This window comes from Mirounga leonina, unplaced genomic scaffold (assembly GCF_011800145.1).
Source record: "Mirounga leonina isolate KUSES-001 unplaced genomic scaffold, KU_Mleo_1.0 Mir_97, whole genome shotgun sequence".
NCBI classification, from domain to species: Eukaryota; Metazoa; Chordata; class Mammalia; order Carnivora; family Phocidae; genus Mirounga; species Mirounga leonina.
This window is the reverse complement of record NW_023270889.1, coordinates 5,570,646-5,587,301: the sequence shown is the minus strand read 5'-3', so window position 1 is coordinate 5,587,301 and position 16,656 is coordinate 5,570,646. Positions and strand designations below refer to the sequence as shown.

Genomic DNA, 16,656 nt, shown 5'->3' with positions numbered 1-16,656 from the left:
GGTATATTTGAGCAAATTATAACTGAGAACTTCCCTAATCTGGAGAAGGAAATAGGCATTCAAGTCCAGGATGGACAGAGAACCCCCCTCAAAATCAATAAAAGTAGATCAACACCACAACATATAATAGTGAGGCTTTCAAATTGCAGAAGTAAAGAAAATCCTCAAAGCAGCTCGATACAAGAGGTCTTTAACCTACAAGGGTAGGAACATTAGATGGGCAGCAGATGTATCCACAGAGACCTGGCAGGCCAGAAAGGGCTGACATGATATGTTCATGGTAATAAATGAGAAAAATATGCAGCCAAGAATACTTTATCCAGCAAGGCTGTCATTCAAAATAGAAGGAGAGATAAGAACTTCCAGGATAGATGGAAACTAAAAGAATTGTGATCACTAAACCAGCCCTGCAAGCAGTATTAAAGGAGATCCTGTATGCAAAGAGAAAGCCCAAAAGTAACATAGACCAGAAAGGAACAGAGACAATGTAGAGAAACAGTGATTTTACAGGTAATACAATGGCACTAAATTCATATCTTTCAGTAGTTACTCTGAATGTATATGGGCTAAATGCTCCAATCAAAAGACACAGAGTATCAGATTAGATTAAAAAAAAAACAAGACCCACTGATATGCTGTCTATGAGAGACTCATTTTAGACCCAAAGATACCTCCAGACTGAAAGTGAGGGGTTGGAGAACCATTTATCATGCTAATGGACCTCAAAAGAAAGCTGGGGTAGCAATCCTTATATCAGACTAATTAGATTTTAAATCAAAGACTGTAGTAAGAGATGAAGAAGGACACTATATCATAATTAAAGGCTCTATCCAACAAGAAGATCTAATAATTGTAAATATCTATGCCCCTAACATGGGAGCAGCCAATTATATAAACCAATTAATAACAAAATTAAAGAAACACATTGGTAATAATATAATAATTGTAGGGGACTTTAACAGTCCACCCACTGCAATGGACAGATCATCTAAGCAGAAGATCAACAAGGAAACAAGGGCTTTGAATGACACACTGGACCAGATGGACCTCACAGATATATTCAGAGCATTCCATCCTAAAGCAACAGAATACATATTCTTCTTGAGTGCACATGGAACATTCTCTGGAATAGATCACATACTGGGTCACAAATCAAGTCTCAACCAGTACCAAAAGATGAAGATCATTTCCTGCATATTTTCAGAACATAATGCTTTGAAACTTGAAATCAATCACAAGAGGAAATTTGGAAAGAACTCAAATACATGCAGGTTAAAGAGCATCCTACTAAAGAATGAATGGATCAACCAGAAAATTAAAAAAGAATTTAAAAAATTCATGGAATTAAATGAAAATGAAAACACAACTGTTCCAAACCTTTGGGATGCATCAAAGGCAGTCCTAAGAGGGAAGTATATAGCAATACAAGCCTTTCTGAAGAAACAAGAAAGGTCTCAAATATACAACATAACCTTACACCTAAAGGAGCTGGAGAAAGAACAGCAAAGAAAGCCTAAACCCAGCAGAAGAAGAGAAATTATTATTAGATTAGAGTGGAAATCAATGAAATAGAAACCAAAAGAACAGTAGAACAGATCAACAAACCTAGGAGTTGGTTCTTTCAAAGAATTAATAAGATTGATAAACCCCTGGCCAGACTTATCAAAAAGAAAAGAGAAAGGACCCAAATAAATAAAATCATGAATGGAAGAGGAGAGATCACAACCAACACCAAAGAAATATGAACAATTATAAGGACATATTATGAGCAAGTTTTTGCCAACAAATTAGGCAATCTGGAAGAAATGGATGCATTCCTATAAATGTGTAACCTACCAAAACTGAAACAGGAACAATAGAAAACCCGAATAGACCCTAACCATCAAGGAAATTGAAGCAGTCATCAAAAATCTCCCAACAAACAGTCCAGGGCTGGATGGCTTCCCAGGGGAAATCTACCAAACATTTCAAGAAGAATTAATACCTGTTCTTCTGAAGCTGTTTCAAAAAATAGAAATGGAAGGAAAACTTCCAGACTCTTTCTATGAGGCCAGCATTACCTTGATCCCAAAACCAGGCAAAGACTCCCCCAAAAGGAGAATTACAGACCCTTATCCCTGATGAACATGGATGCAAAAATTCTCACCAAGGTACTAGCCAATAGGATCCAACAGTACATTAAATGGATTATTCACTATGACCAAGTGGGATTTATTCCTGGGCTGCAAGGGTGATTCAACATCCACTAATCGATCAATGTGATAGACTACATTAATAAAAGATAGGACAAGAACCATATGATCCTCTCAATAGATGCAGAAAAAGCATTTGACAAAGTACATATCATAAAATATCATAAAAGCCATCTATGAAAAACCCACAGCAAATATCATTCTCAATGGGGGAAAACAGAGCTTTTCCCCTAAGGTCAGGAATACGACAAGGATGCCCACTCTCACCACTGTTATTCAACATAGTACTAGAAGTCCTAGCCTCAGCAATCAGACAACAAAAAGAAATAAAAGGCATTCAGATTGGCAAAGAAGAAGTCAAACTCACTCTTCACAGATGACATGATACTTTATGTGGAAAACCCAGAAGACTCCACACCAAAACTGCTAGAACTCATACAGGAATTCAGCAACAGTAGCAGGATATAAAATCAATGCACAGAAATTAGTTACATTTCTGTACATTAACAGTGAGACAGAAGAAAGAGAAATTAAGGAATTGATCCCATTTACAGTTGCACCCAAAAATCGTAAGTTACCTAGGACTAAATCTAAGCAAAGAGGTAAAGGATTTGTACTCTAAAAACTACAGAACATTTATGAAAGAAATTGAGGAAGACATAAACAAATGGAAAAAGATCTCATGGTCATGAATTGGAAGACTATATATTGTTAAAATGTCTGTGCTACCCAGAGCAATCTACACATTCAGTGTAATCCCTATCATAATACCATTGACATTTTTCACAGAGCTGGAACAATCCTAAAATTTGTATGGAACCAGAAAAAACCCTGAATAGCCAAAGGAATGTTGAAAAAGAAAAGCAAAGCTGGGGGCATCACAATCCTGGACTTCAAGCTCTATTACAAAGTTGTAATCATCAAGACAATATGGTACTGGCACAAAAACAGACACATAGATCAATGGAACAGAATAGAAAACTCAGAAATGGACCCTCAACTATATGGTCAACTAATCTTCAACAAAGCAAGAAAGAATATCCAATGGAAAAAGGACAGTCTCTTCAACAAATGGTGCTGGGAAAATTAGACAGCCACATGCAGAAGAATGAAACTGGACCATTTCCTTTCACCATACACAAAAATAGACTCAAAATGGATGAAAGACCTAAATGTGAGACAGGAATCCATCAAAATCCTAGAGGAGAACATAGGCAGCAACCTCTGTGACCTCAGCCACAGCAACTTCTTGCTAGACATGTCTCCAAGGGCAAGGGAGACAAAAGCAAAAATGAACTATTGAGACTTCATCAAGATAAAAATCTTCTGCATAGCAAAGGAAACAGTCAACAAAACTAAAAGGCAATTTACGGAATGGAAGAATATATTTGCAAATTACATATCAGATAAAAGGGCTAGTATCTAAGATCTATAAAGAACTTCTCAAACTCAACAACTAAAGAACAAATAATCCAGTCAGGAAATTGGCAGAAGACATGAACAGATATTTCTCCAAAGAAGACATCCAAATGGCCAACAGACACATGAAAAAATGCTCCACATCACTTGGCATCAGGGAAATACAAATCAAAACCACAATGAGATACCACCTCACACCAGTCAGAATGGCTAAAATTAGCAAGTCAGGAAACAACAAATGTTGGCGAGGATGTGGAGAAAGGGGAACCCTCTTACACTGTTGGTGGGAATGCAAGCTGGTGCAGCCACTCTGGAAACCAGTATGGAAGTTCCTCAAGAAGTTAAAAATAGAGCTACCATACCACCCAGCAATTGTACTACTAAGTATTTACCCCAAAGATACAAATGAGTGATCCAAAGGGGCATCTGAACCCCAGTGTTTTTAGCAGCAATGTCCACAAACCAAACTGTGGAAAGAGCTGAGATGTCCATCGACAGATGAATGGATAAAGAAGATTTGGTATATATATTCTATGGAATATTACTCAGCTATCCGAAGGGATGAACACTTACCATTTACATTGATGTGGATAGAACTGGAGGGTATTATGCTGAGTGAAATAAGTCAACCAGAGAAAGACAATTATCGTATGGTTTCACTCATATGAGGAATATAAGAAACAGGGCAAAGGATCGTAAGGGAAGGAAGGGAAAACTGAATGGGAAGTAATCAGAGAGGGAAACAAATCATAAGAGACTTTAACTCTAGGCAACAAACTGAGGATTGCTGCAGGGGAGGTGGGAGTGATAGGGTAATTTGATGATAAGCATTAAGGAGGGCACATGATATGATGAGCACTGGATATTATACGCAACTGATGAATTAATGAACTCTACATCTGAAACTAATGATGTTGGCTAATTGAATTTAAGTTAAAAAAATGATAAAAAAAAAAAAAAGTAACCACGGAGAGTGACCCTTTCTGATACAATGCTAGCTAGCATCTCTGAACTATGCACTCTTGAAAGAATGTTGCCAAATATCCTGAGAATTAAAGTTTGAGCTAATCAGCACTTATATCCCAATAATGATCCTGTAGTATTTTAAGGAAAATAACAGTCACTGTATAGATTCTCATCCACTAGAAATAACTACTGTTAGAATATATACTTCTTTGATAAATGTTTTAATATTTCTGCATAAAACCAATTTAGTTTACTGAATTACAAAACAAACACCTGTGTAAAGAACAAATACCAGTGTATAAAGAAACAAGCACCAGGATAAATCATCATGAAAGCCAACAAACATTGCTGGAACCCTCCTGAATGGTTTCATCTAATCTAATCCTCATCTTTCTCCCACAGGTAAGTATCCTATCCAAGAATAGCAAGGAGTTCATGCCTTCTTGCTTTTCACTGTAGTTTTACTACCTAATTATGAGTCCTTAAACAATATAGTTTTATTTTGCCTTAAATTTTTAATGGTCTAAAAAAAGAGGCTTTTTAAAGAAGTGGTCTGTGAGAGAAGTTTAAATGAGTTATTTTCTTCTACCCCATGAAACCCACCCCACAAATCAGCTTATCCTGTGTATGGCCCCGTAAATCGGAAATGGATCCCCTCTGTGTTAAGTTAGCTGATCGTTCATTTATACCATATAATTCCAAAGGAAGGGGTTCCATATTTGCTGGCCATTAATCAGTGCTTTTGTATGGAACATCCCGACTTCCAATACATGCGCTTTCTCAGACTGTGTTCGTTTATCCACCTGGCAAGCTCTTCAGTCTTTGGCAATTACAGTGGGTCTTTAGCCACCATTGTGTTTCCTTCTAAACCTGAGTCCTCTTATTGCGCTATTTTCTTAATGGATATTGATGGTGATTTAGTTTGTAGAAGAAGGTGACTTTTGATAGAAGAGAGGTAATAGTTTTAGGTGAGAAGGAGCAATCGTCCTCAAAGATTGTAACAAATGTACCAATGTGCTTCAGACTGTTGATAGTAGTGGAGGCTGTGTGTATGTAGGGGAAGGGAGTATATGATATTTTCTGTACTTTCTTCTCAGTTTTGTGGCGAGCAGTAAATAAAGTCTGCTAAAAAAAAGTCCTGTTGAGGATTCAGATGAACATTCAGGTTTGGGAGCCAGTGAGCTCGCTACTTCCCCATCCAGAGCAGAAACACCTGCAGCTGTAATGCTCGTCTCCGAGCCGTTGCTTCCTTCCCGTGCTACTTCGGGAAGGTCGCTATTCTCTTAAAGCCAGTTCCATTGTTGGGTGGCACCAGGATTTGAACGTTCTTCCTTATATGGAACTGACGTCAGCATCATTGTTACTTCCAGTCATTGTGTGTAATTCCTCCCACTGGAGCTACGTAGACTAAACCTAATGTTTCCCACGTGAGGCCATTCATGTATTTGAAGACAGCACTCACATTCCCCCTGTCCCTACCCCATCTCATGTGTTCTCGTTTCAAGGCTAAGGATGCCTGAACTTTGAATAGTTTTTCCTCTGGTTTGATTTCCAGGCAATTCCCACTCCTGGTTAGTTGCTTTCCTAGGAATTTCCATTTTGAAAACATTAACAGTGCATCTGGCCACAGGTAGCAAGTGATCAGAGTGGAGCCCGTGGGTGTGCCTGTCATGAATCCTTAACCCTTTGGGGAGGGTCAGGGTCCTGGGAGAAGGGACGAAATGACATGAGGCTTAAGCAGCAGCTATTTACCAATTGTTACTATAGCATGTCAGTATTTTGGCAGTCAGTCTGGCCATCCTCGTGCACACTTGCCGAATGTCAGCCTCATCAACTTCCCTCTTAAAACTCCATTTTGGACCATGATGCAGTAGAGGTGGTTTGAGGCACAGAGTTGAGAGTGGGACTGTGTCAGCTTGCAGACATCTGCACCACCTAGTAGGCTGTGTGTCTGGGGGTAAAACAAATCTAGGAAGTATTTTCAACCGAGGAGCCATGAAACCATTTTTATTGTACCTACTCATTGCAATTTTGCGTTTGACTTCTGAACCTGAATGCAGGTTCGTTTATCATGAGATTTACAGTTTATTTTTTCCTGCCTTTTTGGATGGTTGGTTGGGTCAGGCAGCATGTGGTCCTGTCTCATGACTTTGTCCTATCTGGAGCTGATGGCTTTTGATACCGTTATGGATAATTAGGTTGCAGGAGGTAAGGCTGAAGAGATAATCCAGCCACACACCACTAGAGACCTCTGTGTAGCAAGCGTTCAGTCCATTCATTCTGACTGGTTGTACTCAGAAATCACTGGGAGAATTTTTAAAAAATAGAGATACCAGACTTTACCCCAGACCTCTTGAAGTATCTTCTCCAGGGCATCAATTTTTACAAAGCTTCCCAGCTAATTGTGATACATGGTCAGGTTTAGGGACCTGCCACTTTAATGTATGCTCTCTAGGTATTATTTTCAAACTTTATGAATGCACTTACTGGATGGGTATTTGGTCCTTTTCACTAAATTTTGTTAAACCTAATACCTTTAAAAATCATCATTATGCACTACTTCAAAAATAATATTACTTATTAATATCTTTTCTAACTTGGAGCCTTCACTTTCCCGTGAGAAAAATATTTCTCATGATAAAACGGAAGCAGTTAGGTGACTTGTTCATTTCAACATGTTCTAGAATTTTCCCCCTTCTTCAAGTTCTCTGTTCAACCAATTTATTTTATTTTGGGATATTCTGAGTCCCCAGCTTCCTTCTTGGAAAAATTCACCAATAGAATCCCCCCAAAGTTGCCTTTATCATGCATTGTCTTTCACTGCTCTAACTGAATGGAGTGATTTTGTTTATCTCATGTAGTTAGCAGACACTTAGAGCTTATCATATGGCACTCTTCTATTTGCACATATTAATTTATTTAATTTTTATAACAACTTATGAGGTGATATTATTGCCTTTATTTCTCAGGAAACTAAAGCAAAAGGGGTGAAGTAATTTGCTGAAGGTCGTACATCTGGAGAAAATGGATCTGGTTCCAGATTTCATGCCCTTAGCAGATATAAAAACGATAGTAATAAATCTAATGTGGTTTTTAATATGTTGCTGTTTTTGGTGGTGGTAGTGGGGAGTTTGATAGAAGTGGAATAGATGTCACATAAATGAGCCTAAACCAGAAGTGGCAGTGGTTACCATCTGGACCGTTCCTTTTTCATTTACATAAATTTATAGGTTCTAGGCATTGAATTCCACAGTAGAAAATTCTCTATTTTCATAAATGCCCTGGCTCTATGTTTAAAATGTGTTTTGGAATGAATAAGGGGGAATGCAAATATATGAATTTTATTCTTTATGTCTCCAATATAATGAAAAAAACAACTGACAAGGAATAATATGGGCTTTCAGAAGGTAGCCTCTAACCTTGCCCCTAATTGTATCTGTTTTCTAGCAGACTTCGGTTCACTTCTTTATGTCCCTATGACTTGGCCTTTCATTCATTCTTCTGTTCACCCAACAAATATTTTTTGAGAACTAGTCATATGCCAGGCCCCGGGGGGGATAGTGACTGGAAAAATCTGGGTTCCTGCCCTCATCGAGCTTAGATTCTAGGTGAAGAAAAGACATAATCAAACAATCAAAATGTCATGCATAACTCTACTGTGTATAATTTGTTCCATCCTAGCAATTTTCACAGTGAATTATAAACATTGAGTTAATAGCCTGTCCCTGTTCTAATTCTAATAGGTTTGAGGGAAAATCCTAGGTTTCTTCTCTGTGCTCCCAGTGTTTTCTAATTCTGACATCCACTTAGTGCTTAATTGTGTGTTAAATCAATGTGTGGATTCACATTTTTCTAAATATGAATCTGAAGTGACTGGCCTATAGTGATTCCAATTTTGTCTTTATATTTCAGAATGTGGAAAGATACTGTTATTTTCAGGAGCAATTCAGGAGCATTTTAGGGGCTTAGTTAATGAATGAGATGATTTGTCTGATGTCTTTGGTAAACCACAATTAGAAATTTCACCATTTACTTAACATGAAGAATATGGAAGATAGATGAAATTTCTTTTTTGTTTTTTAAAGATTTATTTATTTATTTCAGAGAGAGAGAGAGAGAGCACAAGTGGGAGGGACAGAGGGAGAGAGAGGATCTCAAGCTGACTCCATGCTGAGCATGGAGCCCAACATGGGGCTCGACCTCACAACCCTGAGATCATGACCTGAACCAAAACCAAGAGTTGGATGCTTAAACCACTGAGCCACCGAGGCACCCCCAGAAGATAGATGAAATTTCTTAATAATCAGAGAGTCACTGAAGTTTTTGAGCTCATAGAGATATTAAAGATCACCTGACTTAACCTCCACGTATTGTCAAAGAGGAACTTGAGGACCAGAGGGGCTAGTTAACCGAGGCCACATAGCCATTCACAGAGCCACAACTGGAAACTGGGCTCTGCACAGTCCTTTTTAAAACAAAACAAAATGAAAAGCTGTAGTGCTTTGTTTTTCATTTTAAAAAAGAAGAGTATGTGAGTTTATTTTCCCATCCCAGTTTACTGAAATTTTAGAATTTTATTTATCTATTGATTAATTGACTGAAATGGCCCCATATTCTTATTTAATGACAAAGCAGATCTTGCTAGAACACAAAGTATTCATAAAGATTATAATTATCTTGTCCATTTTAGTCTTCCTTCTTGAAACGCTAGTCCAGAAGCTTGTAGAGTAAGTTATGGAGATTATGGTCAATAGGGAGGTTGCTGGATTCAAACGCAGCCTGCACAGGGAGATTAAATAGGCAGGTTTAGATCTGCTTAAAGGAACAGCAAAACAGCCAACTGACCGAATTTCCCTAGAAAATACATTGAGTGGCACTGTATATTTGCAAATTCTAAAATACATTCTAGTCAATGGAAAAGTGAAACTAAACCATTCTCTGTTTTATTTTCTCTAATCTGTATAGTTTCTATCTTTTCTGGAAATCCGGATGGGATTGATTCTTAGAACCCTGCATTAAGTGATTTCTATACTTTAAATTATATGTAGGATGGTGAAATTACTGAGTCCTGGGTTTCTTTTTTTCCAGTTTGCATCCTTTCCAAATTCATTGATTCATTGATTGATTGATTCATTCTTTATCCAAGAGTATTTTGAGTGTATGTGTGCCTCTGTATTATGCCTGATTAGAATACAAATGTGAGAATTAACATTGACAAGACTTAGAGTTTGTTTGGCTCAGCAGCACCAAGAAATGTCAAGGTGTAGCTCTATCATTGTTAGACTCTCTGATGTCATCCAAAAGCCTCTGAAACACACAACTTTTCTTGAAAACTTAATACAGAAATATCATCTAGTGACTTATATAAACATTTTGGAAACAATTCTATTTTCATTTTATATAGTTTTTTTTTTTTTTAAGATTTTATTTATTTATTTGACAGAGAAAGACACAGCGAGAGAGGGAACACAAGCAGGGGGAGTGGGAGAGGGAGAAGCAGACTCCCTGCCGAGCAGGGAGCCCGATGCGGGACTCGATCCAGGGACTCCAGGATCATGACCTGAGCCGAAGGCAGTCGCTTAACCAACTGAGCCACCCAGGCGCCCCATTTTATATAGTTTTTAAAGATTTATTTATTTGAGAGAGAGAGAGAGAGAACGGGGGGAAGGGGCAGACAGAGGGAGAGGGAGAGAGAAAATCTCCAGCAGATGCCCCACTGAGCATGGACCCTGAGATCATGACCTGAGCTGAAACTAAGAGTTGGACGCTTAACCAACTGAGCCATCCAGGTGCCCCTGTATTTCATTTTATATTGTTTGAGATAATGTTTATAAATCTTCCAAAGACTACTATGTTCTTAATATATGTCTTTCAAGTTTCATACTTTAATTCTGGTTTTTGGATATTAGGTGATGAGATGTATATTGATCCAATTCAGGGTTTTATAAACTAGAACAGTGGTTCTCAAATGTGATCTGAGCATCCTGGGCATGTGCAGGATGGTGGTTGATAGTTCAGAATTATCACAAGGGAGTTGCAATTTTGTGTGTGCCCACACATTTGTCTCTGGTAGGATAAATATATAATGTCACACATAAATACACATGTACCAAAAATATGTAGATAGTGCTGAGATGAATAAAGTGCAAATTAATTAAAAAATGATTCAATTTGTGAACACTTTATGTCATAATGTATTTTCCCAGTCAATAATTATTAAGTGTTTAAATACTATCACGTGTTCTCAAACCATTTTGATATTAAATAAGGTTTTCATACTCAGAAAGACTAGAAGCCACTAACATAAAATATGTCCCTTAATGAGCGTTGTTTCTTCTTGGTGAAAAGTTCAAATCTACTGCCCTTTGCATCAGCACTTTGGTTTCTGTCTTCTGCACTTTTTCTAATACTGTTATGTCTTTCCTTAGGCGAGGTCATAGAAGTTTCACACAAATTTCTTGTCATACAGAGGTGAGATAATTATTGTTTTGTTTATGCCACATTTTCTGATTATACTAAATATTTTCTGGGTTCTCCTTGCTGCAGCTGCTCACTGTTCCTGTATTTTAAGAAAGTCAAGTCTTGATTCCTTCCAGGGATTGACTTTGTGGTTTGAGGCTTGGGGATGATTTCGTGTGATGTTACCTGGACTGGCTGTAGAGTTCTCAGCCTTCTACTTCTGTGCTGGATTCCCTTTGCCTCCCCCGCCCAGGAATATCAAACTGTCATCCACATCCTCTCATCCCTTTTCTCTTTTTTTTCCAAATCATCCTCTCCTTATATTGACTCTTTCTCCTATGAACATCCTTCAGCTCCCCCATCATAGAAAATAAACCTTCTCTGTAGCCTGATATCAGACCCCACTGCTGCTCTTTTCACTGTCCTGCCTGCACTTCTTGAGGTAGTGTTCCTCTTCCTCAACACTTGCTTCCCTCCTGTTCATTCCTTAGCTTGTGACCATCTGTGTGGCTTCTGCCTTCACCTTTTCCTGGAAACTGTGCCAGCTTAGGTCAAAATCGAATCCCCCTATTTCAAAACCTAGCAGGCACAGGTCAGTTCTTACTTCTTTGCCCCCGGTGAACACTTAGCTGCTTCGATTGGCTCATGCTCTCACATTCCTCCAAGGCTTTCCCGCATTTTATCTTATTTTACTTTGTTTTATTCTTTTTATTTTTTAGGGAGGCTCCATGCCCAGTGTGGAGCCCAGTGCAGGGCTCAAACTCATGACTGTGAGATCAAGACCTAAGCTGAGATCAAGAGTCAGAGACGTAACCGATGGAGCCACCCAGGCGCCCCTTTTCCACATTTTAGAATGCTCTTGCTCTTAACTTTAGCTTGGCTGACTGCCATGAATCCTTAAAGATTTAGTGTTAGTGGCACTAATCTGGGAGGCCATACCCAGTCTTCCTCTCAGTTTCAGACTATTAGGGGCTCCTGGAGCACCATTTATTTATCTTTATAATAGCATGTACCACATTCTATTAAAACTGTTCATGTTAATTTCTACTTTGAGTATCTGTGTCCATTATATATAAATTAGAAAATCTGGTGAACATGAAGGAGTCTCCTATAACCTCATAACCCAGGGAGAACCACTGCTTGTATTTTGGGTTTTATCTCTCCAAGCTACACATGTATGCACATGTTGACACAGCCTGATGTTTTTTTTTTAAACATAATCATGTATCTTGAATATTGTTCCATAATCTGCCTCATCATTTTTAAGGCTTCAGAGTATCTACTTTGGATGTATCCTAGTTTATTTAAACTGTTCTCTTTTCGGGATGCCTGGGTGGCTCAGTCGGTTAAGTGTCTGCCTTCGGCTCAGGTCTGGGATCAAGTCCTGCATCAGGCTTCCTGCTCAGCGGGGAGCCTGCTTCTCCATTTGCCTGCCCCTCGCCCTGCTTGTGCTCTCTCTTGCTCTTGCTCTCTTTCTCTCTCTGTCAAATAAATAAAATCTTTAAACAAACTGTTCTCTTTTCATGGGAATGTAGATTACTCCCTCTTTCTCACTGTTGTTTAACCTTCTGCCTTGTATAGACATCTTTGTAACTCACCCCATTACAAACTAAGGATACATTTCTGCGGGGGAGGGGGAGAGTTGTTAGGGCAGAGGGTATTTACAGTTTTAGGACTTTCATATATTTAACCAAATTAATCTCTAGAGAAATGCCCCAGTTTATAGGAGTGGCTGACCCCATACTATGGCATTGCTAGCCAATTTGCTGTCCCTCCCTAGACTTTTGGTGCTCGAGTGTGATGATGCGGTCTTTCATGGAGATTCCTATGGGAGTGGCACTTATTTGTTGAAGGAACCAATCTATATTTATTTCCTGTGTTTTTCAAAGAAACATATTCATCCCTGGCTTTGGGGACAAGATTTCCGAAAGTAAGTAAGTTAGGATAGATTTATAAGTGGAATACACTGCAGCCATTGCAAATGATGTAGACCTATGAAGGTTGTTTACAAATAGGCTGTTACCCCCAAAAGAATAGGCTATAAATGGTATATAGAGTGTGAGTCCATTTTTGTAATAAAGACCTATATTCATAAATTACATTTACAATAGTGAAATTGGGATGTACTGCATCTTATTATCTCTGTTAAAAGAGTGCCCACGAACCATTTTATAACCTATCAATAAGCAATTTAAATCATCCATTTTACAAGGGGTATTTCCTCATCGTCCCCCACTTTCCTTTTACTAGGAGATGACAAGAAAGAGGGGTTACAGTGCAGTGTAGCGCCATGGAACATGTTCATTCCACTTTCCTGTGAAACTTTTCGAACCAGTGAATGGGAGCACTGATGCCCATCTGCATCCTCTTCCAAGGAGTGTTGTGAAATTACAGAGATTACTTGGTGTTCTTGGGAGGAAAATTCATGTAGAAATCCTGGGTGTTTCTATTTTTTATTAATATCTACCTCCTGCCCTCAAGTTTTGAAATGACTCAGGACTTAATGTGGCTTAATGTGTGTAATGGGAGGCTGCTTGGGAGGAGGGACGGAATCTGAGGAAATGTCACACAATATTACTATATTCTTTAGCATCTCTCATGACATAATGATACATTTGTGTTTACTGTACTTTCCTGTCTTCCATTCTGGTAATTTTGCCTGTTGAAAAAATTTTAAAAAGTCATCCTCATACTGACTGGGCTAAGAGAGAAACTTTACAAGTTTCCATTTGTGTACCTTTGTTTACCATCCTTATGTCAACATTAAAAAATAAACTGCCTGGCAATACTTGAGGTAAAGCTATTGCTATTTTTCATTCTATCCACCATAACATATCCTTGCCTTTCCTCTGATAAGGTGCCAAAATTGGAAGGATGGAAAATTCTGCTGCAATTATTAGATAAATGACTTTCCAGAGAGAACTCATAATAATTGCTTCAGATTGCTGGCATCAAGGAATATTTCTTCTGTTAAGGAGATAAATTATAATTTTTATTTTATTTTATGCCTTTTAACTTTTTAGGAACTGTCTCATCCAAGGCCTTAGAAAGATTTAGGTAATTCTAGTATGAAATGCAGTGACAATGATTGTTATTAATTATCGAGAGCTTATAGAGTTCTAAAATTATTCAGTATGTCTCATATGTGTGACTTCATTTATTATTCTTTTTGTTATTTACTATACGTTATGTTATTTAATTATTTTATAGGGGCTCCTGGCTGGCTCAGTTGGTAGAACGTGGAACTCTTGATCTTGGGGTTATGAGTTTGACCCATGCTGGGTGTAGAGATTACTTTAAAGTGAAATCTTAAAAACTTGAAAAAAAATCATTTTAAGGATTTTCTGGCTTTCTCATATGCTCCATACCTTCTAGTCTTCTGTCCCTTACCTTGATCAATTTAAAAAATTATAATAGTAACTACAATTGTATTGTAGTTACTATTAGTTGCCAGTTGCTGTTCAAACAATCTTGTCCCTACTTCCTTATTCCTGTCTTTCAGGTGAGGAGGGTGTAAAGGTTAGTTTTGCTCCAGGTTCCACTGAAAGTAAATGTTAGAGCTGGGATTAGAACCCAGAGTGACTACAAAAAAGACAGTTTACACTCTGCCACCTGTTCTATTTGACTTATGATGAAGAAAGCAAGACCTATTCTGTGACTGATGTGAGTAATTAAAAACAGTCACCATAAGTAGCTCTAAGTGAATATTAACAATAGGAACCTAAAGTCATACAATTTATTAAGAGGGGTCCTAATTTTAAAAATTGGCTTACAATTTGGTTCTATTTGCTAAAAAACGAGTAAGCCATGACCTAGAAATATCTGCTTTTATAAAAGTTTTTCTAGATCTTTGAGCAAACAGAGTTTCAAGTTCAATTCACTCAACATTCAGGGAGCACCCACTATGTACTGGGTGCCAGTATGGAAGTAAAGAATGTTAATGTAAGAAGGGGCCTTAGAAACCACATAGCCTATTCGTTGTCACTCTGGATTCCACAGAGCCTTTGGGTTCTGCCAAGGTTGATCTACAGCCATCTTTGGGTACAGGGAAGAAATGGAGAGAACCAAAGGGGAGATCAAGTAATTGAATTCTGGTTCTGTCCTGACATCTTCAACCAGAGCAGCTCCAAACTTTTACTTATTGGCCCTTTGGAATTTTCTTCCTTTTATATATGAAGAAACTTAAGGACAGTGAGTATCCTAGGTGAACCAATGGTGGGCTAAGAAGGTGCAAAAAAGAAGATCCTTCCATCTGCCAGACCAATGAGCTGCATAATATCCCTTATGCTCTTGATACCCTTTTTAGGAGTGGGTTTCACGTTTATCATGTTCCTGAGATCCTCAGCCAAGCCAGTCATACTGCATTCAGATGGCCATGTTGTAGGCATCGACTAATGGCAAATGTGGTGACTTCAGGACTATTAAGAAATTGCAGTCATTATGTGCAATGCACATTGTTTTGACCTTTATTGATGCTAACTCCTCTGGGTTTGTTGCCCATGATTCCAGCTGAAGTCCTGACTTTACCGTCACACAATTTCAAAGTTACATTCTTAGCTATAGACTAAGAATTATTATGTCTTCTTAACAAACACTCTGATAGAGAGAGGAGAAGATTCTGGGTTAGGGGAAACTACTCTATTAGTTCTAGCTATTTATGTTTTAACACTGTAATTCCGAGGTCTTTGGACGTAATACTTAAAGGAAAGATACATCTCATTCTAGGTGTCTAGCAATCCGGCCTATATTGCTTTTATCCATTAAGATAGAAGGCATGGAAACTCAAGTATTATATATCAAATCAAAGGTAAGAACTGTTTAGCCAGGATTATGAAAATAATATTAAATTATTGGCTAGAATGACAAAAATGTGTTCTAGTTGAGCTTTAGAGCCCAAGACTCAGGATATTTTGCTGTTGGACTAGAGGACAGAGGCAAGGAGGCAGACTTGGACTTTAACATGGGGAGACCTTTGCTGAGTGGAGGAGACAAACGAAGCAACTTAGTTCATTTAGGGGCTGGTAGGAGCAGATGACATCTGCAGCTTGGAGCAGATCATCCAGCAGCTGTGGCTGGGTCATCGTGGTGATTGTAACCCAGACAAGAAAAACAGAATGTGGGAGGCAACCTGCCTGCAATTTCCTTATGCCAGCATTAAAACAATGTTAGGGCTTACTGATTTTTTTCATGAAGGAGAAAAATTCACCCAAAATAGATCTAGGTGTATTTTTTTTTTTTTTTTTGTAGAAACAAAAACAGTGAACGTGACTTCCATTAATAAAAATCTTTATTTCCTAGACATTTAGGTAGTTTCCTTTTTTACATTTTGCTTTGAAAGACAATACTGTGACAAGAATCTTTGTTTGCTTGCTTTCTTTCTTTCTTTCTTTCTTTCTTTTTTTTTTTTTTTTTTAAGATTTTATTTATTTATTTGAGAGAGAGAGGATGAGAGAGAGAACACATGAGAGGGGATAGGGTCAGAGGACGAAGCAGACTCCCCGCCGAGCAGGGAGCCCGATGCGGGACTCGATCCAGGGACTCCAGGATCATGACCCGAGCCGAAGGCAGTCGCTTAACCAACTGAGCCACCCAGGCGCCCCCCTTTCTTTCTTTCTTTTTT

At 38.3% G+C, this 16,656-nt stretch overlaps 1 long non-coding RNA gene across 2 annotated transcripts in view; it reads left to right on the top strand.

Annotated features, from left to right (window-relative positions):
- Positions 1-16,656, top strand: part of LOC118006520 — a 105,790-nt gene that overhangs the window by 63,662 nt on the left and 25,472 nt on the right. Inside the window, exon 3 of one of the 2 annotated variants that reach the window (XR_004678099.1) lies at positions 11,006-11,048. The exons of the other annotated variant lie outside the window; for it this stretch is intronic. This is a non-coding gene — a long non-coding RNA (uncharacterized LOC118006520). The remainder of the gene's footprint in view (positions 1-11,005; positions 11,049-16,656) is intronic. 2 annotated transcript variants of the gene reach the window in all.